Source organism: Heterodontus francisci, chromosome 11 (genome assembly GCF_036365525.1).
Source record: "Heterodontus francisci isolate sHetFra1 chromosome 11, sHetFra1.hap1, whole genome shotgun sequence".
Classification (NCBI taxonomy): domain Eukaryota; kingdom Metazoa; phylum Chordata; class Chondrichthyes; order Heterodontiformes; family Heterodontidae; genus Heterodontus; species Heterodontus francisci.
In genome coordinates this window covers 3,553,898-3,578,842 of record NC_090381.1, presented here as the reverse complement: position 1 = coordinate 3,578,842, position 24,945 = coordinate 3,553,898, and positions in this window count along the sequence as shown.

The following is a 24,945-nucleotide window of genomic DNA, read 5'->3' as shown; positions in this document are numbered from 1 at the left end:
AGAGCATCTGAGAGTGTCAGAGAGTGTCAGAGAGTGTCAGAGAGTGATACAGAGTGATACAGAGTGATAGAGATTGACTGAGAGTGTCAGTGAGTGTCTGAGAGCGATATTGAGTGTCTGAGAGTGTCTGAGAGTGTCTGAGAGTGGAAGAGAGTGATATAGAGTGTCTGAGAGTGTCTGAGAGTGTCAGAGATTGTCAGAGAGTGTCAGAGAGTGATAGAGAGTGTCTGAGACTGTCAGAGAGCGTCAGAGTGTGTCAGAGTGTGTCAGAGTGTGTCAGATTGTGTCAGAGAGCGATAGAGATTGATAGAGAGTGTTTGAGAGTGTCAGAGAGTGTCTGAGTGTGTCAGAGAGTGTCAGAGAGTGATAGAGAGTGTCTGAGAGTGTCAGAGAGAATCTGAGAGTGTCAGAGAGTGTCAGAGAGTGATAGAGAGTGTCAGAGAGTGATAGAGAGTGTCTCAGAGTTTCAGAGAGAGTCTGAGAGTGTCAGAGAGTGTCAGAGAGTGATAGTGAGTGTCAGAGAGTGATAGAGAGTGTCTGAGAGTGTCAGACAGAGTCTGAGAGTGTCTGAGAGTGTGAGAGAGTGTCAGCGTGTGTCAGAGAGAGCCAGAGAGTGATTGAGAGTGTCTGAGAGTGTCAGAGGGTGTCTGAGAGTGTCAGAGTGTGTCAGAGAGTGTCAGAGAGTGATAGCGAGTGATAGAGAGTGATACAGAGTGATAGAGAGTGTCTGAGAGTGTCTGAGAGTGATAGAGAGTGATACAGAGTGATAGAGAGTGTCTGAGAGTGTCAGAGAGCATCTGAAAGTGTCAGAGAGTGTCAGAGAGTGTCAGAGAGTGATACAGAGTGTTAGAGAGAGTCTGAGAGTGTCAGAGAGTGTCAGAGATTGATAGAGAGTGTCAGCGAGTGATAGAGAGTGTCTGAGAGTGTCAGAGAGTGTCAGAGAGAGTCTGAGAGAGTCTGAGAGTTTCTGAGAGTGTGAGAGAGTGTCAGAGTGTGTCAGAGAGAGCCAGAGAGTGATTGAGAGTGTCTGAGAGTATCAGAGGGTGTCTGAGAGTGTCAGAGAGTTTCAGAGAGTGTCAGAGAGTGATAGAGAGTGTCTGAGACTGTCAGAGAGTGTCTGAGAGTTTCAGAGAGTGTCAGAGAGTGATAGAGAGTGTCTGAGAGTGAAAGAGAGAATCTGAGAGTGTCCGAGAATGTTAGAGAGTGTCAGAGAGTGTGAGAGTGTGTCAGAGAGTAATAGAGAGTGATAGAGAGTGTCAGAGAGTGTCATAGTGTGATAGAGAGTGTCAAAGAGTGTCAGAGAGAGATAGAAAGTGCTTGAATGTGTCTGAGAGTGTCAGAGAGTGTCAGAGAGTGTCAGAGAGTGTCAGAGAGTGATAAAGAGTGATAGAGAGTGTCTGAGAGTGTCAGAGTGCGTCAGAGAGTGTCAGAGAGTGATAGAGTGTGATAGAGAGTATCAGAGAGTGTCATTGCGTGATAGAGAGTGTCAGAGAGTTTCAGAGAGTGTCTGAGAGTGTCTGAGAGTGGAAGAGAGTGATAGAGAGTGTCAGAGAGTGTCATAGAGTGATAGAGAGTGTCAAAGAGTGTCAGAGAGAGATAGAAAGTGCTTGAATGTGTCTGAGAGTGTCAGAGAGTGTCAGAGAGTGTCAGAGAGTGTCAGAGAGTGATAAAGAGTGATAGAGAGTGTCTGAGAGTGTCAGAGTGCGTCAGAGAGTGTCAGAGAGTGATAGAGTGTGATAGAGAGTATCAGAGAGTGTCATTGCGTGATAGAGAGTGTCAGAGAGTTTCAGAGTGTGTCAGAGAGTGTCAGAGAGTGATAGAGAGTGTGTGAGACTGTCAGAGAGCGTCAGAGTGTGTCAGAGTGTGTCAGATTGTGTCAGAGAGCTATAGAGATTGATAGAGAGTGTTTGAGAGTGTCAGATAGTGATAGAGAGTGTCTGAGAGAGTCAGAGAGAATCTGAGAGTGTCAGAGAGTGTCAGAGAGTGATAGAGAGTGTCAGAGAGTGAAAGAGAGTGTCTGAGAGTGTCAGAGTGAGTCTGAGAGTGTCAGAGTGAGTCTGAGAGTGTCAGAGAGTGTCAGAGAGTGATAGAGAGTGTCTGAGAGTGAAAGAGAGTGTCTGAGAGTGTGAGAGAGTGTCAGAGTGTGTCAGAGAGTGATAGAGAGCGATACAGAGTGATAGAGAGTGTCTGAGAGTGTCTGAGAGTGTCAGAGAGTGTCTGAGAGTGTCAGAGAGTGTCTGAGAGTGTCAGAGAGTTTCTGAGAGTGTCAGAGAGTGTCAGAGAGTGTCTGAGAATGTCTGAGAATGTCAGAGAGTGTCAGAGAGTGTCAGCGAGTGTCAGAGAGTGATACAGAGTGATATAGAGTGTCAGAGAGTGTCAGAGAGTGATAGAGAGTGTCTGAGAGTGTCAGAGAGTGTCAGAGAGTGTCAGAGAGTGTCTGAGAGTGTCTGAGAGTGGCAGAGAGTGATATAGAGTGTCTGAGAGTGTCTGAGAGTGTCAGAGTGTGTCAGAGAGTGATAGAGAGTGTCTGAGACTGTCAGAGAGCGTCAGAGTGTGTCAGAGTATGTCAGAGTGTGTCAGATTGTGTCAGAGAGCGATAGAGATTGATAGAGAGTGTTTGAGAGTGTCAGAGAGTGTCTGAGTGTGTCAGAGAGTGTCAGAGAGTGTCAGAGAGTGATAGAGAGTGTCTGAGAGTGTCAGAGAGAATCTGAGAGTGTCAGAGAGTGTCAGAGAGTGATAGAGAGTGTCAGAGAGTGATAGAGAGTGTCTCAGAGTTTCAGAGAGAGTCTGAGAGTGTCAGAGAGTGTCAGAGAGTGATAGTGAGTGTCAGAGAGTGATAGAGAGTGTCTGAGAGTGTCAGACAGAGTCTGAGAGTGTCTGAGAGTGTGAGAGAGTGTCAGAGTGTGTCAGAGAGAGCCAGAGAGCGATTGAGAGTGTCTGAGAGTGTCAGAGGGTGTCTGAGAGTGTCAGAGTGTGTCAGAGAGTGTCAGAGAGTGATAGAGAGTGATAGAGAGTCATAGAGAGTGATAGAGAGTGATACAGAGTGATAGAGAGTGTCTGAGAGTGTCTGAGAGTGATAGAGTGATACAGAGTGATAGAGAGTGTCTGAGAGTGTCAGAGAGCATCTGAAAGTGTCAGAGAGTGTCAGAGAGTGTCAGAGAGTGATACAGAGTGTTAGAGAGAGTCTGAGAGTGTCAGAGAGTGTCAGAGATTGATAGAGAGTGTCAGCGAGTGATAGAGAGTGTCTGAGAGTGTCAGAGAGTGTCAGAGAGAGTCTGAGAGAGTCTGAGAGTTTCTGAGAGTGTGAGAGAGTGTCAGAGTGTGTCAGAGAGAGCCAGAGAGTGATTGAGAGTGTCTGAGAGTATCAGAGGGTGTCTGAGAGTGTCAGAGAGTTTCAGAGAGTGTCAGAGAGTGATAGAGAGTGTCTGAGACTGTCAGAGAGTGTCTGAGAGTTTCAGAGAGTGTCAGAGAGTGATAGAGAGTGTCTGAGAGTGAAAGAGAGAATCTGAGAGTGTCCGAGAGTGTTAGAGAGTGTCAGAGAGTGTGAGAGTGTGTCAGAGAGTAATAGAGAGTGATAGAGAGTGTCAGAGAGTGTCATAGAGTGATAGAGAGTGTCAAAGAGTGTCAGAGAGAGATAGAAAGTGCTTGAATGTGTCTGAGAGTGTCAGAGAGTGTCAGAGAGTGTCAGAGAGTGATAAAGAGTGATAGAGAGTGTCTGAGAGTGTCAGAGTGCGTCAGAGAGTGTCAGTGAGTGATAGAGTGTGATAGAGAGTATCAGAGAGTGTCATTGCGTGATAGAGAGTGTCAGAGAGTTTCAGAGAGTGATAGAGAGTGTCAGAGAGTGATAGAGAGTGTCAGAAAGTGGTAGAGAGTGATAGAGAGCGTCTGAGAGTGTCCGACAGTTTCAGAGAGTGAGAGAGAGTGTCAGAGAGTGATATAGAGTGATAGTGAGTGTCTGAGAGTGTGAGAGAGTGTCAGAGTGTGTCAGGGAGAGCCAGAGAGTGATTGAGAGTGTCTGAGAGTGTCAGAGAGTGTCAGAGAGTGTCAGAGAGTGATACAGAGTGATACAGTGTGAGAGAGATTGTCTGAGAGTGTCAGTGAGTGTCAGAGAGCGATATCGAGTGTCTGAGAGTGTCTGAGAGTGTCTGAGAGTGGAAGAGAGTGATATAGAGTGTCTGAGAGTTTCTGAGAGTGTCTGAGAGTGTCAGAGATTGTCAGAGTGTGTCAGAGAGTGTCAGAGAGTGTTAGAGAGTGTGTGAGACTGTCAGAGAGCGTCAGAGTGTGTCAGAGTGTGTCAGATTGTGTCAGAGAGCTATAGAGATTGATAGAGAGTGTTTGAGAGTGTCAGATAGTGATAGAGAGTGTCTGAGAGTGTCAGAGAGAATCTGAGAGTGTCAGAGAGTGATAGAGAGTGTCAGAGAGTGATAGAGAGTGTCTGAGAGTGGCTGAGAGTGTCAGAGTGAGTCTGAGAGTGTCAGAGAGTGATAGAGAGTGTCTGAGAGTGAAAGAGAGTGTCTGAGAGTGTGAGAGAGTGTCAGAGTGTGTCAGAGAGTGATAGAGAGCGATACAGAGTGATAGAGAGTGTCTGAGAGTGTCTGAGAGTGTCAGAGAGTGTCTGAGAGTGTCTGAGAGTGTCAGAGAGTTTCTGAGAGTGTCAGAGAGTGTCAGAGAGTGTCAGAGAATGTCAGAGAGTGTCAGAGAGTGTCAGCGAGTGTCAGAGAGTGATAGAGAGTGTCTGAGAGTGTCAGAGAGTGTCAGAGAGTGTCAGAGAGTGTCAGAGAGTGTCAGAGAGTGACAGAGAGTGTCTGCGAGTGTCAGTGATTGTCAGAGAGTGATATAGAGTGTCTGAGAGTGTCTGAGAGTGGCAGAGAGTGATATAGAGTGTATGAGAGTATCTGAGAGTGTCTGAGAGTGGCAGAGAGTGATATAGAGTGTATGAGAGTGTCTGAGAGTGTCAGAGTGTGTCAGAGAGTGATAGAGAGTGTCTGAGACTGTCAGAGAGCGTCAGAGTGTGTCAGAGTGTGTCAGAGTGTGTCAGATTGTGTCAGAGAGCGATAGAGATTGATAGAGAGTGTTTGAGAGTGTCAGAGAGTGTCTGAGTGTGTCAGAGAGTGTCAGAGAGTGATAGAGAGTGTCTGAGAGTGTCAGAGAGAATCTGAGAGAGTCAGAGAGTGTCAGAGAGTGATAGAGAGAGTCAGAGAGTGATAGAGAGTGTCTCAGAGTGTCAGAGAGAGTCTGAGAGTGTCAGAGAGTGTCAGAGAGTGATAGAGAGTGTCAGAGAGTGATAGAGAGTGTCTGAGAGTGTCAGAGAGAGTCTGAGAGTGTCTGAGAGTGATAGAGAGTGATAGAGAGTGATAGAGAGTGTCTGAGAGTGTCAGAGTGCATCTGAGAGTGTCAGAGAGTGTCAGAGAGTGATACAGAGTGATAGAGAGTGTCTGAGAGTGTCAGAGAGCATCTGAGAGTGTCAGAGAGTGTCAGAGAGTGTCAGAGAGTGATACAGAGTGATACAGAGTGATAGAGATTGACTGAGAGTGTCAGTGAGTGTCAGAGAGCAATATCGAGTGTCTGAGAGTGTCTGAGAGTGTCTGAGAGTGGAAGAGAGTGATATAGAGTGTCTGAGAGTGTCTGAGAGTGTCAGAGATTGTCAGAGAGTGTCAGAGAGTGATAGAGAGTGTCAGAGAGTGATGGAGATTGTGTGAGACTGTCAGAGAGCGTCAGAGTGTGTCAGAGTGTGTCAGATTGTGTCAGAGAGCTATAGAGAATGATAGAGAGTGTTTGAGAATGTCAGATAGTGATAGAGAGTGTCTGAGAGTGTCAGAGAGAATCTGAGAGTGTCAGAGAATGTCAGAGAGTGTCAGAGAGTGTCAGCGAGTGTCAGAGAGTGATACAGAGTGATATAGAGTGTCAGAGAGTGTCAGAGAGTGATAGAGAGTGTCAGAGAGTGTCAGAGAGTGTCAGAGAGTGACAGAGAGTGTCTGCGAGTGTCAGTGATTGTCAGAGAGTGATATAGAGTGTCTGAGAGTGATATAGAGTGGCAGAGAGTGATATAGAGTGTCTGAGAGTGTCTGAGAGTGTCAGAGTGTGTCAGAGAGTGATAGAGAGTGTCTGAGACTGTCAGAGAGCGTCAGAGTGTGTCAGAGTGTGTCAGAGTGTGTCAGATTGTGTCAGAGAGTGACAGAGAGTGTCTGAGAGTGTCAGAGAGAATCTGAGAGTGTCAGAGAGTGACAGAGAGTGTCTGAGAGTGTCAGAGAGAATCTGAGAGTGTCAGAGAGTGTCAGAGAGTGATAGAGAGTGTCAGAGAGTGATAGAGAGTGTCTCAGAGTGTCAGAGAGAGTCTGAGAGTGTCAGAGAGTGTCAGAGAGTGATAGAGAGTGTCAGAGAGTGATAGAGAGTGATAGAGAGAGTCTGAGAGTGTCAGAGAGTGTCAGAGAGTGATAGAGAGTGATACAGAGTGATAGAGAGAGTCTGAGAGTGTCAGAGAGTGTCAGAGAGTGATAGAGAGTGTCAGCGAGTGATAGAGAGTGTCTGAGAGTGTCAGAGAGAGTCTGAGAGTGTCTGAGAGTGTGAGAGAGTGTCAGAGTGTGTCAGAGAGAGCCAGAGAGTGATTGAGAGTGTCTGAGATTGTCAGAGGGTGTCTGAGAGTGTCAGAGTGTGTCAGAGAGTGTCAGAGAGTGATTGAGTGTGATAGAGAGTGATACAGAGTGATAGAGAGTGTCTGAGAGTGATAGAGAGTGATAGAGAGTGATACAGAGTGATAGAGAGTGTCTGAGAGTGTCAAAGAGCATCTGAGAGTTTCAGAGAGTGTCAGAGAGTGTCAGAGAGTGTTACAGAGTGTTAGAGAGAGTCTGAGAGTGTCAGAGAGTGTCAGAGAGTGATAGAGAGTGTCAGCGAGTGATAGAGAGTGTCAGAGAGAGTCTGAGAGATCTGAGAGGGTCTGAGAGTGTGAGAGAGTGTCAGAGTGTGTCAGAGAGAGCCAGAGAGTGATTGAGAGTGTCTGAGAGTGTCAGAGGGTGTCTGAGAGTGTCAGAGAGTGTCAGAGAGTTTCAGAGAGTGATAGAGAGTGATACAGAGTGATACAGAGTGATAGAGAGTGATACAGAGTGATAGAGAGTGTCTGAGAGTGTCTGAGATTGATAGAGAGTGATACAGAGTGATAGAGAGTGTCAGAGAGTGTCAGAGAGTGATATAGAGTGTCAGAGAGTGATAGAGAGTGTCTGAGACTGTCAGAGAGTGTCTGAGAGTTTCAGAGAGAATCTGAGAGTGTCAGAGAGTGTCAGAGAGTGATAGAGAGTGTCAGAGAGTGATAGAGAGTGTCTGAGAGTGTCAGAGAGAATCTGAGAGTGTCTGAGAGTGTGAGCGAGTGTCAGAGTGTGTCAGAGAGAGCCAGAGAGTGATTGAGAGTGTCTGAGAGTGTCAGAGGGTGTCTGAGAGTGTCAGAGAGTGTTAGAGAGTGTCAGAGAATGTCTGAGAGTGTCAGAGAGTGATACAGAGTGATACAAAGTGATAGAGATTGACTGAGAGTGTCAGTGAGTGTCAGAGAGCGATATCGAGTGTCTGAGAGTGTCTGAGAGTGTCTGAGAGTGGAAGAGAGTGATATAGAGTGTCTGAGAGTGTCTGAGAGTGTCTGAGAGTGTCAGAGATTGTCAGAGAGTGTCAGAGAGTGATAGAGAGTGTCAGAGAGTGATAGAGATTGTGTGAGACTGTCAGAGAGCGTCAGAGTGTGTCAGAGTGTGTCAGATTGTGTCAGAGAGCTATAGAGATTGATAGAGAGTGTTTGAGAGTGTCAGATAGTGATAGAGAGTGTCTGAGAGTGTCAGAGAGAATCTGAGAGTGTCAGAGAATGTCAGAGAGTGTCAGAGAGTGTCAGCGAGTGTCAGAGAGTGATACAGAGTGATATAGAGTGTCAGAGAGTGTCAGAGAGTGATAGAGAGTGTCAGAGAGTGTCAGAGAGTGACTGAGAGTGTCTGCGAGTGTCAGTGATTGTCAGAGAGTGATATAGAGTGTCTGAGAGTGTCTGAGAGTGGCAGAGAGTGATATAGAGTGTCTGAGAGTGTCTGAGAGTGTCAGAGTGTGTCAGAGAGTGATAGAGAGTGTCTGAGACTGTCAGAGAGCGTCAGAGTGTGTCAGAGTGTGTCAGAGTGTGTCAGATTGTGTCAGAGAGCAATAGAGATTGATAGAGAGTGTTTGAGAGTGTCAGAGAGTGTCTGAGTGTGTCAGAGAGTGTCAGAGAGTGATAGAGAGTGTCTGAGAGTGTCAGAGAGAATCTGAGAGTGTCAGAGAGTGTCAGAGAGTGATAGAGAGTGTCAGAGAGTGATAGAGAGTGTCTCAGAGTTTCAGAGAGAGTCTGAGAGTGTCAGAGAGTGTCAGAGAGTGATAGAGAGTGTCAGAGAGTGATAGAGAGTGATAGAGAGAGTCTGAGAGTGTCAGAGAGTGTCAGAGAGTGATAGAGAGTGATACAGAGTGATCGAGAGAGTCTGAGAGTGTCAGAGAGTGATATAGAGTGTCTGAGAGTGTCAGCGAGTGATAGAGAGTGTCTGAGAGTGTCAGAGAGAGTCTGAGAGTGTCTGAGAGTGTGAGAGAGTGTCAGAGTGTGTCAGAGAGAGCCAGAGAGTGATTGAGAGTGTCTGAGATTGTCAGAGGGTGTCTGAGAGTGTCAGAGTGTGTCAGAGAGTGTCAGAGAGTGATAGAGTGTGATAGAGAGTGATACAGAGTGATAGAGAGTGTCTGAGAGTGTCAAAGAGCATCTGAGAGTTTCAGAGAGTGTCAGAGAGTGTCAGAGAGTGATACAGAGTGTTAGAGAGAGTCTGAGAGTGTCAGAGAGTGTCAGAGAGTGATAGAGAGTGTCAGCGAGTGATAGAGAGTGTCTGAGAGTGTCAGAGAGTGTCAGAGAGAGTCTGAGAGAGTCTGAGAGGGTCTGAGAGTGTCAGAGGGTGTCTGAGTGTGTCAGAGAGAGCCAGAGAGTGATTGAGAGTGTCTGAGAGTGTCAGAGGGTGTCTGAGAGTGTCAGAGAGTTTCAGAGAGTGATAGAGAGTGATAGAGAGTGATACAGAGTGATAGAGAGTGATACAGAGTGATAGAGAGTGTCTGAGAGTGTCTGAGATTGATAGAGAGTGATACAGAGTGATAGAGAGTGTCAGAGAGTGTCAGAGAGTGATATAGAGTGTCAGAGAGTGATAGAGAGTGTCTGAGACTGTCAGACAGTGTCTGAGAGTTTCAGAGAGAATCTGAGAGTGTCAGAGAGTGTCAGAGAGTGATAGAGAGTGTCAGAGAGTGATAGAGAGTGTCTGAGAGTGTCAGAGAGAATCTGAGAGTGTCTGAGAGTGTGAGCGAGTGTCAGAGTGTGTCAGAGAGAGCCAGAGAGTGATTGAGAGTGTCTGAGAGTGTCAGAGGGTGTCTGAGAGGGTCAGAGAGTGTCAGAGAGTGTCAGAGAGTGTCAGAGAGTGTCAGAGAGTGATAGAGAGTGATAGAGAGTGATAGAGAGTGTCTGAGAGTGTCAGAGAGTGTCAGAGAGTGATAGAGAGTGTCTGAGAGTGTCAGAGAGTGTCAGAGAGTGTCAGAGAGTGATAGAGAGTGTCAGAGAGTGTCAGAGAGTGTCAGAGAGTGTCAGAGAGTGAAAGAGAGTGTCTGAGAGTGTCAGAGAGTGTCAAAGAGTGATATAGAGTGTCAAAGAGTGTCAGAGAGAGATAGAAAGTGATTGAATGTGTCTGAGAGTGTCAGAGAGTGTCAGAGAGTGCCAGAGAGTGATAAAGAGTGATAGAGAGTGTCAGAGAGTGTCAGAGAGAGATAGAAAGTGATTGAATGTGTCTGAGAGTGTCAGAGAGTGTCAGAGAGTGCCAGAGAGTGATAAAGAGTGATAGAGAGTGTCAGAGAGTGTTAGAGTGTGTCAGAGAGTGTCAGAGAGTGTCAGCGAGTGATAGAGAGTGATAGAGAGTGTCAGAGAGTGTCATTGAGTGATGGAGTGTCAGAGAGTTTCAGAGAGTGATAGAGACTTTCAGAGAGTGATAGAGAGTGTCAGAAAGTGATAGAGAGTGATAGAGAGTGTCAGAGAGTGATAGAGATCATCTGAGAGTGTCAGAGAGTGTCAGAGAGTGTCAGAGAGTGATAGAGAGTGATAGGGAGTGTCAGAGAGTGTCATTGAGTGTCAGAGAGTGTCAGAGAATTTCAGAGAGTGATAGAGAGTGACAGAGAGTGATAGAGAGTGTCAGAGAGTGATAGAGAGTGATAGAGAGTGATAGTGAGTGTCTGAGAGTGTCTGAGAGTGTTAGAGATTGTCAGAGTGTGTCAGAGAGTGATAGAGAGTGTCTGAGACTGTCAGAGAGTGTCAGAGAGTGATAGATAGTGATAGAGAGTGTCAGAGAGTGTCAGAGAGTGATAGAGAGTGTCAGAGAGTGGCATTGAGTGAGAGAGAGTGTCAGAGAGTTTCCGAGAGTGATAGAGATTGTCAGAGAGTGATAGAGAGTGTCAGAAAGTGATAGAGATTGATAGAGAGTGTCAGAGATTGATAGAGAGTGATAGAGAGTGTCAGAGTGTGATAGAGAGTGATAGTGAGTGTCAGAGAGTGATAGAGAGTGATAGGGAGTTTCAGAGAGTGTCATTGAGTGTCAGAGAGGGTCAGAGAGTTTCAGAGAGTGATAGAGAGTGTCAGAGATTGATAGAGAGTGATAGAGAGTGTCAGAGAGTGATAGAGAGTGATAGTGAGTGTCTGAGAGTGCCACAGAATGTCAGAGAGTGATAGAGAGTGATAGGGAGTTTCTGAGAGTGTCAGAGAGTGTCAGAGAGTGTCAGAGAGTGATAGTGAGTGATAGAGAGTGTCTGAGAGTTTCTGAGAGTGTCAGAGAGTGTCAGAGAGTGATAGAGAGTGTCTGAGAGTGTCAGAGAGTGTCTGAGAGTGTCTGAGAGTGTGAGAGAGTGTCAGAGTTGTCAGAGAGAGCCAGAGAGTGTTTGAGAGTGTCTGAGGGTGTCTGAGAGTGTCAGAGAGTGTCAGAGAGTGATAGAGAGTGTCTGAGAGTGTCTGAGAGTGTCAGAGAGTGAAAGAGAGTGTCTGAGAGTGTCTGAGAGTGATATAGAGTGTCAAAGAGTGTCAGAGAGAGATAGAAAGTGATTGAATGTGTCTGAGAGTGTCAGAGAATGTCAGAGAGTGCCAGAGAGTGATAAAGAGTGATAGAGAGTGTCAGAGAGTGAAAGAGAGTGTCTGAGAGTGTCAGAGAGTGTCAAAGAGTGATAGAGAGTGTCAAAGAGTGTCAGAGAGAGATAGAAAGTGATTGAATGTGTCTGAGAGTGTCAGAGAGTGTCAGAGAGTGATAGAGAGTGATACAGAGTGATAGAGAGTGTCTGAGAGTGTCAGAGAGTGTCAGAGAGTGTCAGAGAGTGTCAGAGAGTGATAGAGAGTGTCAGAGAGTGTCAGAGAGTGTCAGAGAGTGTCAGAGAGTGCCAGAGAGTGATAAAGAGTGATAGAGAGTCTCAGAGAGTGTCAGAGAGTGAAAGAGAGTGTCTGAGAGTGTCAGAGAGTGTCTGAGAGTGATATAGAGTGTCAAAGAGTGTCAGAGAGAGATAGAAAGTGATTGAATGTGTCTGAGAGTGTCAGAGAATGTCAGAGAGTGCCAGAGAGTGATAAAGAGTGATAGAGAGTGTCAGAGAGTGTCAGAGAGTGAAAGAGAGTGTCTGAGAGTGTCAGAGAGTGTCAAAGAGTGATAGAGAGTGTCAAAGAGTGTCAGAGAGAGATAGAAAGTGATTGAATGTGTCTGAGAGTGTCAGAGAGTGTCAGAGAGTGATAGAGAGTGATACAGAGTGATAGAGAGTGTCTGAGAGTGTCAGAGAGTGTCTGAGAGTGATAGAGAGTGTCTGAGAGTGTCAGAGTTGTCAGAGAGAGCCAGAGAGTGATAGAGAGTGTCTGAGAGTGTCTGAGAGTGTCTGAGAGTTTCTGAGAGTGTGAGAGAGTGTCAGAGTGTGTCAGAGAGAGCCAGAGAGTGATTGAGAGTGTCTGAGAGTATCAGAGGGTGTCTGAGAGTGTCAGAGAGTTTCAGAGAGTGTCAGAGAGTGATAGAGAGTGTCTGAGACTGTCAGAGAGTGTCTGAGAGTTTCAGAGAGTGTCAGAGAGTGATAGAGAGTGTCTGAGAGTGAAAGAGAGAATCTGAGAGTGTCCGAGAGTGTTAGAGAGTGTCAGAGAGTGTGAGAGTGTGTCAGAGAGTAATAGAGAGTGATAGAGAGTGTCAGAGAGTGTCATAGAGTGATAGAGAGTGTCAAAGAGTGTCAGAGAGAGATAGAAAGTGCTTGAATGTATCTGAGAGTGTCAGAGAGTGTCAGAGTGTGTCAGAGTGTGTCAGAGTGTGTCAGATTGTGTCAGATTGTGTCAGAGAGCAATAGAGATTGATAGAGAGTGTTTGAGACTGTCAGAGAGTGTCTGAGTGTGTCAGAGAGTGTCAGAGAGTGATAGAGAGTGTCTGAGAGTGTCAGAGAGAATCTGAGAGTGTCAGAGAGTGTCAGAGAGTGATAGAGATTGTCAGAGAGTGATAGAGAGTGTCTCAGAGTGTCAGAGAGAGTCTGAGAGTGTCAGAGAGTGTCAGAGAGTGATAGAGAGTGTCTGAGACTGTCAGAGAGCGTCAGAGTGTGTCAGAGTGTGTCAAAATGTGTCAGATTGTGTCAGAGAGCAATAGAGATTGATAGAGAGTGTTTGAGAGTGTCAGAGAGTGTCTGAGTGTGTCAGAGAGTGTCAGAGAGTGATAGAGAGTGTCTGAGAGTGTCTGAGAGTGGCAGAGAGTGATATAGAGTGTCTGAGAGTGTCTGAGAGTGTCAGAGTGTGTCAGAGAGTGATAGAGAGTGTCTGAGACTGTCAGAGAGCGTCAGAGTGTGTCAGAGTGTGTCAGAGTGTGTCAGATTGTGTCAGAGAGCAATAGAGATTGATAGAGAGTGTTTGAGAGTGTCAGAGAGTGTCTGAGTGTGTCAGAGAGTGTCAGAGAGTGATAGAGAGTGTGTGAGAGTGTCAGAGAGAATCTGAGAGTGTCAGAGAGTGTCAGAGAGTGATAGAGAGTGTCAGAGAGTGATAGAGAGTGTCTCAGAGTGTCAGAGAGAGTCTGAGAGTGTCAGAGAGTGTCAGAGAGTGATAGAGAGTGTCAGAGAGTGATAGAGAGTGATAGAGAGAGTCTGAGAGTGTCAGAGAGTGTCAGAGAGTGATAGAGAGTGATACAGAGTGATAGAGAGAGTCTGAGAGTGTCAGAGAGTGTCAGAGAGTGATAGAGAGTGTCAGCGAGTGATAGAGAGTGTCTGAAAGTGTCAGAGAGAGTCTGAGAGTGTCTGAGAGTGTGAGAGAGTGTCAGAGTGTGTCAGAGAGAGCCAGAGAGTGATTGAGAATGTCTGAGATTGTCAGAGGGTGTCTGAGAGTGTCAGAGTGTGTCAGAGAGTGTCAGAGAGTGATAGAGTGTGATAGAGAGTGATACAGAGTGATAGAGAGTGTCTGAGAGTGTCAAAGAGCATCTGAGAGTTTCAGAGAGTGTCAGAGAGTGTCAGAGAGTGATACAGAGTGTTTGAGAGAGTCTGAGAGTGTCAGAGAGTGTCAGAGAGTGATAGAGAGTGTCAGCGAGTGATAGAGAGTGTCTGAGAGTTTCAGAGAGTGTCAGAGAGAGTCTGAGAGAGTCTGAGAGGGTCTGAGAGTGTGAGAGAGTGTCAGAGTGTGTCAGAGAGAGCCAGAGAGTGATTGAGAGTGTCTGAGAGTGTCAGAGGGTGTCTGAGAGTGTCAGAGAGTGTCAGAGAGTTTCAGAGAGTGATAGAGAGTGATACAGAGTGATACAGAGTGATAGAGAGTGATACAGAGTGATAGAGAGTGTCTGAGAGTGTCTGAGATTGATAGAGAGTGATACAGAGTGATAGAGAGTGTCAGAGAGTGTCAGAGAGTGATATAGAGTGTCAGAGAGTGATAGAGAGTGTCTGAGACTGTCAGAGAGTGTCTGAGAGTTTCAGAGAGAATCTGAGAGTGTCAGAGAGTGTCAGAGAGTGATAGAGAGTGTCAGAGAGTGATAGAGAGTGTCTGAGAGTGTCAGAGAGAATCTGAGAGTGTCTGAGAGTGTGAGCGAGTGTCAGAGTGTGTCAGAGAGAGCCAGAGAGTGATTGAGAGTGTCTGAGAGTGTCAGAGGGTGTCTGAGAGTGTCAGAGAGTGTCAGAGAGTGTCTGAGAGTGTCAGAGAGTGTCAGAGAGTGTCAGAGAGTGATAGAGAGTGATAGAGAGTGATACAGAGTGATAGAGAGTGTCTGAGAGTGTCAGAGAGTGTCAGAGAGTGATAGAGAGTATCTGAGAGTGTCAGAGAGTGTCAGAGAGTGTCAGAGAGTGTCAGAGAGTGAAAGAGAGTGTCTGAGAGTGTCAGAGAGTGTCAAAGAGTGATATAGAGTGTCAAAGAGTGTCAGAGAAGAATAGAAAGTGATTGAATGTGTCTGAGAGTGTCAGAGAGTGTCAGAGAGTGCCAGAGAGTGATAAAGAGTGATAGAGAGTGTCAGAGAGTGTCAGAGAGAGATAGAAAGTGATTGAATGTGTCTGAGAGTGTCAGAGAGTGTCAGAGAGTGCCAGAGAGTGATAAAGAGTGATAGAGAGTGTCAGAGAGTGTTAGAGTGTGTCAGAGAGTGTCAGAGAGTGTCAGAGAGTGATAGAGAGTGATAGAGAGTGTCAGAGAGTGTCATTGAGTGATGGAGTGTCAGAGAGTTTCAGAGAGTGATAGAGACTTTCAGAGAGTGATAGAGAGTGTCAGAAAGTGATAGAGAGTGATAGAGAGTGTCAGAGAGTGATAGAGATCATCTGAGAGTGTCAGAGAGTGTCAGAGAGTGTCAGAGAGTGATAGAGAGTGATAGGGAGTGTCAGAGAGTGTCATTGAGTGTCAGAGAGTGTCAGAGAATTTCAGAGAGTGATAGAGAGTGACAGAGAGTGATAGAGAGTGTCAGAGAGTGATAGAGAGTGATAGAGAGTGATAGTGAGTGTCTGAGAGTGTCTGAGAGTGTTAGAGATTGTCAGAGTGTGTCAGAGAGTGATAGAGAGTGTCTGAGACTGTCAGAGAGTGTCAGAGAGTGATAGATAGTGATAGAGAGTGTCAGAGAGTGTCAGAGAGTGATAGAGAGTGTCAGAGAGTGGCATTGAGTGAGAGAGAGTGTCAGAGAGTTTCCGAGAGTGATAGAGATTGTCAGAGAGTGATAGAGAGTGTCAGAAAGTGATAGAGATTGATAGAGAGTGTCAGAGATTGATAGAGAGTGATAGAGAGTGTCAGAGTGTGATAGAGAGTGATAGTGAGTGTCAGAGAGTGATAGAGAGTGATAGGGAGTTTCAGAGAGTGTCATTGAGTGTCAGAGAGGGTCAGAGAGTTTCAGAGAGTGATAGAGAGTGTCAGAGATTGATAGAGAGTGATAGAGAGTGTCAGAGAGTGATAGAGAGTGATAGTGAGTGTCTGAGAGTGCCACAGAATGTCAGAGAGTGATAGAGAGTGATAGGGAGTTTCTGAGAGTGTCAGAGAGTGTCAGAGAGTGTCAGAGAGTGATAGTGAGTGATAGAGAGTGTCTGAGAGTTTCTGAGAGTGTCAGAGAGTGTCAGAGAGTGATAGAGAGTGTCTGAGAGTGTCAGAGAGTGTCTGAGAGTGTCTGAGAGTGTGAGAGAGTGTCAGAGTTGTCAGAGAGAGCCAGAGAGTGTTTGAGAGTGTCTGAGGGTGTCTGAGAGTGTCAGAGAGTGTCAGAGAGTGATAGAGAGTGTCTGAGAGTGTCTGAGAGTGTCAGAGAGTGAAAGAGAGTGTCTGAGAGTGTCTGAGAGTGATATAGAGTGTCAAAGAGTGTCAGAGAGAGATAGAAAGTGATTGAATGTGTCTGAGAGTGTCAGAGAATGTCAGAGAGTGCCAGAGAGTGATAAAGAGTGATAGAGAGTGTCAGAGAGTGAAAGAGAGTGTCTGAGAGTGTCAGAGAGTGTCAAAGAGTGATAGAGAGTGTCAAAGAGTGTCAGAGAGAGATAGAAAGTGATTGAATGTGTCTGAGAGTGTCAGAGAGTGTCAGAGAGTGATAGAGAGTGATACAGAGTGATAGAGAGTGTCAGAGAGTGTCAGAGAGTGTCAGAGAGTGTCAGAGAGTGATAGAGAGTGTCAGAGAGTGTCAGAGAGTGTCAGAGAGTGTCAGAGAGTGCCAGGGAGTGATAAAGAGTGATAGAGAGTCTCAGAGAGTGTCAGAGAGTGAAAGAGAGTGTCTGAGAGTGTCAGAGAGTGTCTGAGAGTGATATAGAGTGTCAAAGAGTGTCAGAGAGAGATAGAAAGTGATTGAATGTGTCTGAGAGTGTCAGAGAATGTCAGAGAGTGCCAGAGAGTGATAAAGAGTGATAGAGAGTGTCAGAGAGTGTCAGAGAGTGAAAGAGAGTGTCTGAGAGTGTCAGAGAGTGTCAAAGAGTGATAGAGAGTGTCAAAGAGTGTCAGAGAGAGATAGAAAGTGATTGAATGTATCTGAGAGTGTCAGAGAGTGTCTGAGAGTGATAGAGAGTGATACAGAGTGATAGAGAGTGTCTGAGAGTGTCAGAGAGTGTCTGAGAGTGATAGAGAGTGTCTGAGAGTGTCAGAGAGTGTCAGAGAGTGTCAGAGTTGTCAGAGAGAGCCAGAGAGTGATAGAGAGTGTCTGAGAGTGTCTGAGAGTGTCTGAGAGTTTCTGAGAGTGTGAGAGAGTGTCAGAGTGTGTCAGAGAGAGCCAGAGAGTGATTGAGAGTGTCTGAGAGTATCAGAGGGTGTCTGAGAGTGTCAGAGAGTTTCAGAGAGTGTCAGAGAGTGATAGAGAGTGTCTGAGACTGTCAGAGAGTGTCTGAGAGTTTCAGAGAGTGTCAGAGAGTGATAGAGAGTGTCTGAGAGTGAAAGAGAGAATCTGAGAGTGTCCGAGAGTGTTAGAGAGTGTCAGAGAGTGTGAGAGTGTGTCAGAGAGTAATAGAGAGTGATAGAGAGTGTCAGAGAGTGTCATAGAGTGATAGAGAGTGTCAAAGAGTGTCAGAGAGAGATAGAAAGTGCTTGAATGTATCTGAGAGTGTCAGAAAGTGTCAGAGTGTGTCAGAGTGTGTCAGAGTGTGTCAGATTGTGTCAGAGAGCAATAGAGATTGATAGAGAGTGTTTGAGACTGTCAGTGAGTGTCTGAGTGTGTCAGAGAGTGTCAGAGAGTGATAGAGAGTGTCTGAGAGTGTCAGAGAGAATCTGAGAGTGTCAGAGAGTGTCAGAGAGTGATAGAGAGTGTCAGAGAGTGATAGAGAGTGTCTCAGAGTGTCAGAGAGAGTCTGAGAGTGTCAGAGAGTGTCAGAGAGTGATAGAGAGTGTCAGAGAGTGATAGAGAGTGATAGAGAGAGTCTGAGAGTGTCAGAGAGTGTCAGAGAGTGATAGAGAGTGATACAGAGTGATAGAGAGAGTCTGAGAGTGTCAGAGAGTGTCAGAGAGTGATAGAGAGTGTCAGCGAGTGATAGAGAGTGTCTGAGAGTGTCAGAGAGAGTCTGAGAGTGTCTGAGAGTGTGAGAGAGTGTCAGAGTGTGTCAGAGAGAGCCAGAGAGTGATTGAGAGTGTCTGAGATTGTCAGAGGGTGTCTGAGAGTGTCAGAGTGTGTCAGAGAGTGTCAGAGAGTGATAGAGTGTGATAGAGAGTGATACAGAGTGATAGAGAGTGTCTGAGAGTGTCTGAGAGTGATAGAGAGTGATACAGAGTGATAGAGAGTGTCTGAGAGTGTCAAAGAGCATCTGAGAGTTTCAGAGAGTGTCAGAGAGTGTCAGAGAGTGATACAGAGTGTTAGAGAGAGTCTGAGAGTGTCAGAGAGTGTCAGAGAGTGATAGAGAGTGTCAGCGAGTGATAGAGAGTGTCTGAGAGTGTCAGAGAGTGTCAGAGAGAGTCTGAGAGAGTCTGAGAGGGTCTGAGAGTGTGAGAGAGTGTCAGAGTGTGTCAGAGAGAGCCAGAGAGTGATTGAGAGTGTCTGAGAGTGTCAGAGGGTGTCTGAGAGTGTCAGAGAGTGTCAGAGAGTTTCAGAGAGTGATAGAGAGTGATACAGAGTGATACAGAGTGATAGAGAGTGATACAGAGTGATAGAGAGTGTCTGAGAGTGTCTGAGATTGATAGAGAGTGATACAGAGTGATAGAGAGTGTCAGAGAGTGTCAGAGAGTGATATAGAGTGTCAGAGAGTGATAGAGAGTGTCTGAGACTGTCAGTGAGTGTCTGAGAGTTTCAGAGAGAATCTGAGAGTGTCAGAGAGTGTCAGAGAGTGATAGAGAGTGTCTGAGAGTGTCAGAGAGAATCTGAGAGTGTCTGAGAGTGTGAGCGAGTGTCAGAGTGTGTCAGAGAGAGCCAGAGAGTGATTGAGAGTGTCTGAGAGTGTCAGAGGGTGTCTGAGAGTGTCAGAGAGTGTCAGAGAGTGTCAGAGAGTGTCTGAGAGTGTCAGAGAGTGTCAGAGAGTGTCAGAGAGTGATAGAGAGTGATAGAGAGTGATACAGAGTGATAGAGAGTGTCTGAGAGTGTCAGAGAGTGTCAGAGAGTGATATAGAGTGTCAAAGAGTGTCAGAGAGAGATAGAAAGTGATTGAATGTGTCTGAGAGTGTCAGAGAGTGTCAGAGAGTGCCAGAGAGTGATAAAGAGTGATAGAGAGTGTCAGAGAGTGTCAGAGAGAGATAGAAAGTGATTGAATGTGTCTGAGAGTGTCAGAGAGTGTCAGAGAGTGCCAGAGAGTGATAAAGAGTGATAGAGAGTGTCAGAGAGTGTTAGAGTGTGTCAGAGAGTGTCAGAGAGTGATAGAGAGTGTCTGAGAGTTTCTGAGAGTGTCAGAGAGTGTCAGAGAGTGATAGAGAGTGATAGAGAGTGATACAGAGTGATAGAGAGTGTCTGAGAGTGTCAGAGAGTGTCAGAGAGTGATAGAGAGTGTCTGAGAGTGTCAGAGAGTGTCAGAGAGTGATAGAGAGTGTCTGAGAGTGTCAGAGAGTGTCAGAGAGTGTCAGAGAGTGATAGAGAGTGTCAGAGAGTGTCAGAGAGTGTCAGAGAGTGAAAGAGAGTGTCTGAGAGTGTCAGAGAGTGTCAAAGAGTGATATAGAGTGTCAAAGAGTGTCAGAGAGAGATAGAAAGTGATTGAATGTGTCTGAGAGTGTCAGAGAGTGTCAGAGAGTGCCAGAGAGTGATAAAGAGTGATAGAGAGTGTCAGAGAGTGTCAGAGAGAGATAGAAAGTGATTGAATGTGTCTGAGAGTGTCAGAGAGTGTCAGAGAGTGCCAGAGAGTGATAAAGAGTGATAGAGAGTGTCAGAGAGTGTTAGAGTGTGTCAGAGAGTGTCAGAGAGTGTCAGAGAGAGATAGAAAGTGATTGAATGTGTCTGAGAGTGTCAGAGAGTGTCAGAGAGTGCCAGAGAGTGATAAAGAGTGATAGAGAGTGTCAGAGAGTGTTAGAGTGTGTCAGAGAGTGTCAGAGAGTGATAGAGAGTGTCTGAGAGTTTCTGAGAGTGTCAGAGAGTGTCAGAGAGTGTCAGAGAGTGATAGAGAGTGATAGAGAGTGATACAGAGTGATAGAGAGTGTCTGAGAGTGTCAGAGAGTGTCAGAGAGTGATAGAGAGTGTCTGAGAGTGTCAGAGAGTGTCAGAGAGTGTCAGAGAGTGATAGAGAGTGTCAGAGAGTGTCAGAGAGTGTCAGAGAGTGAAAGAGAGTGTCTGAGAGTGTCAGAGAGTGTCAAAGAGTGATATAGAGTGTCAAAGAGTGTCAGAGAGAGATAGAAAGTGATTGAATGTGTCTGAGAGTGTCAGAGAGTGTCAGAGAGTGCCAGAGAGTGATAAAGAGTGATAGAGAGTGTCAGAGAGTGTCAGAGAGAGATAGAAAGTGATTGAATGTGTCTGAGAGTGTCAGAGAGTGTCAGAGAGTGCCAGAGAGTGATAAAGAGTGATAGAGTGTGTCAGAGAGTGTTAGAGTGTGTCAGAGAGTGTCAGAGAGTGTCAGAGAGTGATAGAAAGTGATTGAATGTGTCTGAGAGTGTCAGAGAGTGTCAGAGAGTGCCAGAGAGTGATAAAGAGTGATAGAGAGTGTCAGAGAGTGTTAGAGTGTGTCAGAGAGTGTCAGAGAGTGATAGAGAGTGTCTGAGAGTTTCTGAGAGTGTCAGAGAGTGTCAGAGTGTGTCAGAGAGTGATAGAGAGTGATAGAGAGTGATACAGAGTGATAGAGAGTGTCTGAGAGTGTCAGAGAGTGTCAGAGAGTGATAGAGAGTGTCTGAGAGTGTCAGAGACTGTCAGAGAGTGTCAGAGAGTGATAGAGAGTGTCAGAGAGTGTCAGAGAGTGTCAGAGAGTGAAAGAGAGTGTCTGAGAGTGTCAGAGAGTGTCAAAGAGTGATATAGAGTGTCAAAGAGTGTCAGAGAGAGATAGAAAGTGATTGAATGTGTCTGAGAGTGTCAGAGAGTGCCAGAGAGTGATAAAGAGTGATAGAGAGTGTCAGAGAGTGTCAGAGAGAGATAGAAAGTGATTGAATGTGTCTGAGAGTGTCAGAGAGTGTCAGAGAGTGCCAGAGAGTGATAAAGAGTGATAGAGAGTGTCAGAGAGTGTTAGAGTGTGTCAGAGAGTGTCAGAGAGTGATAGAGAGTGTCTGAGAGTTTCTGAGAGTGTCAGAGAGTGTCAGAGAGTGATAGAGAGTGTCTGAGACTGTCAGAGAGTGTCTGAGAGTGTCTGAGAGTGTGAGAGAGTGTCAGAGTTGTCAGAGAGAGCCAGAGAGTGTTTGAGAGTGTCTGAGGGTGTCTGAGAGTGTCAGAGAGTGTCAGAGAGTGATAGAGAGTGTCTGAGAGTGTCTGAGAGTGTCAGAGAGTGAAAGAGAGTGTCTGAGAGTGTCAGAGAGTGTCTGAGAGTGATATAGAGTGTCAAAGAGTGTCAGAGAGAGATAGAAAGTGATTGAATGTGTCTGAGAGTGTCAGAGAATGTCAGAGAGTGCCAGAGAGTGATAAAGAGTGATAGAGAGTGTCAGAGAGTGAAAGAGAGTGTCTGAGAGTGTCAGAGAGTGTCAAAGAGTGATAGAGAGTGTCAAAGAGTGTCAGAGAGAGATAGAAAGTGATTGAATGTGTCTGAGAGTGTCAGAGAGTGTCAGAGAGTGATACAGAGTGATAGAGAGTGTCTGAGAGTGTCAGAGAGTGTCAGAGAGTGTCAGAGAGTGTCAGAGAGTGCCAGAGTGTGATAAAGAGTGATAGAGAGTGTCAGAGAGTGAAAGAGAGTGTCTGAGAGTGTCAGAGAGTGTCTGAGAGTGATATAGAGTGTCAAAGAGTGTCAGAGAGAGATAGAAAGTGATTGAATGTGTCTGAGAGTGTCAGAGAATGTCAGAGAGTGCCAGAGAGTGATAAAGAGTGATAGAGAGTGTCAGAGAGTGTCAGAGAGTGAAAGAGAGTGTCTGAGAGTGTCAGAGAGTGTCAAAGAGTGATAGAGAGTGTCAAAGAGTGTCAGAGAGAGATAGAAAGTGATTGAATGTGTCTGAGAGTGTCAGAGAGTGTCAGAGAGTGATAGAGAGTGATACAGAGTGATAGAGAGTGTTTGAGAGTGTCAGAGAGTGTCTGAGAGTGATAGAGAGTGTCTGAGAGTGTCAGAGAGTCTCAGAGAGTGTCAGAGTTGTCAGAGAGAGCCAGAGAGTGATAGAGAGTGTCTGAGAGTGTCTGAGAGTGTCTGAGAGTTTCTGAGAGTGTGAGAGAGTGTCAGAGTGTGTCAGAGAGAGCCAGAGAGTGATTGAGAGTGTCTGAGAGTATCAGAGGGTGTCTGAGAGTGTCAGAGAGTTTCAGAGAGTGTCAGAGAGTGATAGAGAGTGTCTGAGACTGTCAGAGAGTGTCTGAGAGTTTCAGAGAGTGTCAGAGAGTGATAGAGAGTGTCTGAGAGTGAAAGAGAGAATCTGAGAGTGTCCGAGAGTGTTAGAGAGTGTCAGAGAGTGTGAGAGTGTGTCAGAGAGTAATAGAGAGTGATAGAGAGTGTCAGAGAGTGTCATAGAGTGATAGAGAGTGTCAAAGAGTGTCAGAGAGAGATAGAAAGTGCTTGAATGTATCTGAGAGTGTCAGAGAGTGTCAGAGAGTGTCAGAGAGTGTCAGAGAGTGTCAGAGAGTGATAAAGAGTGATAGAGAGTGTCTGAGAGTGTCAGAGTGCGTCAGAGAGTGTCAGAGAGTGATAGAGTGTGATAGAGAGTATCAGAGAGTGATAGAGAGTGTCAGAAAGTGGTAGAGAGTGATAGAGAGCGTCTGAGAGTGTCCGACAGTTTCAGAGAGTGAGAGAGAGTGTCAGAGAGTGATATAGAGTGATAGTGAGTGTCTGAGAGTGTGAGAGAGTGTCAGAGTATGTCAGGGAGAGCCAGAGAGTGATTGAGAGTGTCTGAGAGTGTCAGAGAGTGTCAGAGAGTGATACAGAGTGATACAGAGTGAGAGAGATTGTCTGAGAGTGTCAGTGAGTGTCAGAGAGCGATATCGAGTGTCTGAGAGTGTCTGAGAGTGTCTGAGAGTGGAAGAGAGTGATATAGAGTGTCTGAGAGTGTCTGAGAGTGTCTGAGAGTGTCAGAGATTGTCAGAGTGTGTCAGAGAGTGTCAGAGAGTGTTAGAGAGTGTGTGAGACTGTCAGAGAGCGTCAGAGTGTGTCAGAGTGTGTCAGATTGTGTCAGAGAGCTATAGAGATTGATAGAGAGTGTTTGAGAGTGTCAGATAGTGATAGAGAGTGTCTGAGAGTGTCAGAGAGAATCTGAGAGTGTCAGAGAGTGTCAGAGAGTGATAGAGAGTGTCAGAGAGTGATAGAGAGTGTCTGAGAGTGGCTGAGAGTGTCAGAGTGAGGCTGAGAGTGTCAGAGAGTGATAGAGAGTGTCTGAGAGTGAAAGAGAGTGTCTGAGAGTGTGAGAGAGTGTCAGAGTGTGTCAGAGAGTGATAGAGAGCGATACAGAGTGATAGAGAGTGTCTGAGAGTGTCTGAGAGTGTCAGAGAGTGTCTGAGAGTGTCTGAGAGTGTCAGAGAGTTTCTGAGAGTGTCAGAGAGTGTCAGAGAGTGTCAGAGAATGTCAGAGATTGTCAGAGAGTGTCAGCGAGTGTCAGAGAGTGATACAGAGTGATATAGAGTGTCAGAGAGTGTCAGAGAGTGTCAGAGAATGATAGAGAGTGTCTGAGAGTGTCAGAGAGTGTCAGAGAGTGTCAGAGAGTGTCAGAGAGTGACAGAGAGTGTCTGCGAGTGTCAGTGATTGTCAGAGAGTGATATAGAGTGTCTGAGAGTGTCTGAGAGTGGCAGAGACTGATATAGAGTGTATGAGAGTGTCTGAGAGTGTCAGAGTGTGTCAGAGAGTGATAGAGAGTGTCTGAGACTGTCAGAGAGCGTCAGAGTGTGTCAGAGTGTGTCAGATTGTGTCAGAGAGCGATAGAGATTGATAGAGAGTGTTTGAGAGTGTCAGAGAGTGTCTGAGTGTGTCAGAGAGTGTCAGAGAGTGATAGAGAGTGTCTGAGAGTGTCAGAGAGAATCTGAGAGAGTCAGAGAGTGTCAGAGAGTGATAGAGAGAGTCAGAGAGTGATAGAGAGTGTCTCAGAGTGTCAGAGAGAGTCTGAGAGTGTCAGAGAGTGTCAGAGAGTGATAGAGAGTGTCAGAGAGTGATAGAGAGTGTCTGAGAGTGTCAGAGAGAGTCTGAGAGTGTCTGAGAGTGTCTGAGAGTGTGAGAGAGTGTCAGAGTGTGTCAGAGAGAGCCAGAGAGTGATTGAGAGTGTCTGAGAGTGTCAGAGGGTGTCTGAGAGTGTCAGAGTGTGTCAGAGAGTGTCAGAGAGTGATAGAGAGTGATAGAGAGTGATAGAGAGTGATACAGAGTGATAGAGAGTGTCTGAGAGTGTCTGAGAGTGTCTGAGAGTGATAGAGAGTGATAGAGAGTGATAGAGAGTGTCTGAGAGTGTCAGAGTGCATCTGAGAGTGTCAGAGAGTGTCAGAGAGTGATACAGAGTGATAGAGAGTGTCTGAGAGTGTCAGAGAGCATCTGAGAGTGTCAGAGAGTGTCAGAGAGTGTCAGAGAGTGATACAGAGTGATACAGAGTGATAGAGATTGACTGAGAGTGTCAGTGAGTGTCAGAGAGCGATATCGAGTGTCTGAGAGTGTCTGAGAGTGGAAGAGAGTGGAAGAGAGTGATATAGAGTGTCTGAGAGTGTCTGAGAGTGTCTGAGAGTGTCAGAGATTGTCAGAGAGTGTCAGAGAGTGATAGAGAGTGTCAGAGAGTGATAGAGATTGTGTGAGACTGTCAGAGAGCGTCAGAGTGTGTCAGAGTGTGTCAGATTGTGTCAGAGAGCTATAGAGATTGATAGAGAGTGTTTGAGAGTGTCAGAGAGTGATAGAGAGTGTCTGAGAGTGTCAGAGAGTGTCAGAGAGTGTCAGAGAGTGATAGAGAGTGTCAGAGAGTGTCAGAGAGTGTCAGAGAGTGAAAGAGAGTGTCTGAGAGTGTCAGAGAGTGTCAAAGAGTGATATAGAGTGTCAAAGAGTGTCAGAGAGAGATAGAAAGTGATTGAATGTGTCTGAGAGTGTCAGAGAGTGTCAGAGAGTGCCAGAGAGTGATAAAGAGTGATAGAGAGTGTCAGAGAGTGTCAGAGAGAGATAGAAAGTGATTGAATGTGTCTGAGAGTGTCAGAGAGTGTCAGAGAGTGCCAGAGAGTGATAAAGAGTGATAGAGAGTGTCAGAGAGTGTTAGAGTGTGTCAGAGAGTGTCAGAGAGTGTCAGAGAGTGATAGAGAGTGATAGAGAGTGTCAGAGAGTGTCATTGAGTGATGGAGTGTCAGAGAGTTTCAGAGAGTGATAGAGACTTTCAGAGAGTGATAGAGAGTGTCAGAAAGTGATAGAGAGTGATAGAGAGTGTCAGAGAGTGATAGAGATCATCTGAGAGTGTCAGAGAGTGTCAGAGAGTGTCAGAGAGTGATAGAGAGTGATAGGGAGTGTCAGAGAGTGTCATTGAGTGTCAGAGAGTGTCAGAGAATTTCAGAGAGTGATAGAGAGTGACAG